Source organism: Mus caroli, unplaced genomic scaffold (genome assembly GCF_978045245.1).
Source record: "Mus caroli unplaced genomic scaffold, Mus_caroli_1 scaffold_1, whole genome shotgun sequence".
In the NCBI taxonomy this organism is placed as follows: domain Eukaryota; kingdom Metazoa; phylum Chordata; class Mammalia; order Rodentia; family Muridae; genus Mus; species Mus caroli.
In genome coordinates, this window is record NW_028227256.1 from 169,406,560 (window position 1) to 169,409,041 (window position 2,482).

Below are 2,482 nucleotides of genomic sequence, written 5' to 3' on the forward strand. Positions count from 1 at the left end.
GAAGGATATACTCAACAAAACTGGAAAACTTGTATGAAATGGACAAATTTCTTTCTTTTTTTTTTTTTTTTTTGAGACAGGGTTTCTCTGTAGCCCTGGCTGTCCTGGAACTCACTTTGTAGACCAGACTGGCCTCGAACTCAGAAATCCGCCTGCCTCTGCCTCCCAAGTGCTGGGATCAAAGGCGTGCGCCACCACGCCCGGCTGAAATGGACAAATTTCTAGACAGATATTAGGTATTAAAATTAAATCAGGATCAGATTAATGATCTAAACAGTCCCATATCTCCTAAAGAAATAGAAGCAGTCATAAATAATCTCCCAACCAAAAAAAGCCCAGGACTGTTGGGAGCTATTAAGACAACTCTATTGTCTTTATCTCCGAATTGGGCCTCTCCCCCTGAGAAGAAAAGGGGGTCAAAAGCAGGCCACCAACGACGCACTGTTCCAAGAACAAGCACAGAATGTTCCAGCCCTAAGTCGGCGACAGATGTCCTGACCACAAGATGTACCCTGATACCACCAAGTTCCTGCTTCCCCGTGTAGTTGCCAAAAGAAAAATTTCCGCTGCCCCATCCCTCCAGCTGAGAAGTACTTCCTCCTTTGCTTGTGTATTTCCGCTGCCCCATCCCTCCTGCCGAGAAGTACTTCCTCCTTTGCTTGTGCATTTCAGCTGCCCCATTCATCCTGCTGAGAAGTACTTCCCCTTTTGCTTGTACATTTAAGCCTTGAGTCTTGCTGAATACAGTGACACCTTGATGCTACTCAGACTGCTTCTGTGTGTTCTTGCACTTGGTGTCCGTCTTTCCCTCCCCCCATTTGGTTCTTAGGAGAAGGTCCCTTCGAGACCCTCAAATAACTGGGCCTGCTGGACTGGTCACAGGACCAGATGGGTTTAGTGCAGAGTTCTATCAGACCTTCAGAGAAGACCCAATTCCAATTCTCCTCAAACTATTCCACAAAATAGAAACAGAAGGTACTGTACCCAATTCATTCTATGAAGCCACAATTACTCTGATATCTAAACCACATGAAGACCCAGAAAAGAAAGAGAACTTCAGAACAATTTCCCTTATGAATATTGATGCAAAAATACTCAAAATTCTCACTAACCAAATCCAAGAACACATCAAAACGATCATCCATCATGATCAAGTAGGCTTCATTCCAGGGATGCAGGAATGGTTTAATCTATGGAAATCCATCAATGTAATCCACTATATAAACAAACTCAAAGACAAAAATCACATGATCATCTTGTTAGATGTTGAGAAAGCATTTGACAAAATTCAACACCCATTCATGATAAAAGTCTTGGAAAGATCACAAATTCAAGGCCCATACCTAAAAAAAGCAATATACAGCAAACCAGTAGCCAACATCAAACTAAATGGAGAGAAACTTGAAACAATCCCACTGAAATCAAGGACTAGACAAGGCTGCTCACTTTCTCCTTACCTATTCAATATAGTACTCGAAGTCCTAGCCAGAGCAATTAGACAACAAAAGGAGATCAAGGGGATACAAATTGGAAAGGAAGAAGTCAAAACATCACTATTTGCAGATGATATGATAGTATATATAAGTGATTCTGAAAATTCCATCACAGAACTCCTAAACCTGATAAACAACTTTAGTGAAGTACCTGGATATAAAATTAACTCAAACAAATCAGTGGCCTTTGTCTACACAAAGAATAAACAGACTGAGAAAAAAATTAGGGAAACAACACCCTTCACTAGTCACAAATAATATTAAATACCTGGGTGTGACTCTAACTAAGGAAGTAAAAGATCTGTATAATAAGAACTTCAAGTCTCTGAAGAAAGAAATCGAAGAAGATCTCAGAAGGTGGAAAGATCTCTTATGCTCATGGATTGGCAGAATTAATATAGTAAAAATGGCTATCTTGCCAAAAGCAATCTACAGATTCAATGCAATCCCCACATATTGAAATGGTTGCCAATTACTTCCTAGTCTTAGGAAACGATTTAGAGTCATTTATCCACCTCCCCCATTCTCCTTTGTAGGCCCCACAGATATCCTTTAACATTAACACACAACCAGGGAACCAGTTTAGGGACAGCCCTAGTTTAGAACCCACACCTCACAGACTTGAACGCATGATATGACTTAGAGTTAGGCATTCAGATTCTGGTGACTCAGTGTTTTCATGCATTATCCCTGAAATCCCAGCAACTATGAGGTTGTATGAATGGTCTTTTTTTTTTTTTTTTTGGTTTTTTTTTTTCGAGACAGGGTTTCTCTGTGTAGCCTTGGCTGTCCTGGAACTCACTCTGTAGACCAGGCTGGCCTCGAACTCAGAAATCCGCTTGCCTCTGCCTCCCGAGTGCTGGGATTAAAGGCGTGCACCACCACGCCCGGCGAATGGTCTTGTTATAAGTTTATCCTCTTGGCTGGATCTCAAGAGTCCACAGACACTAAACCCAATGAGAAGGAGAGTTCTAGAATCTTACCTCCAC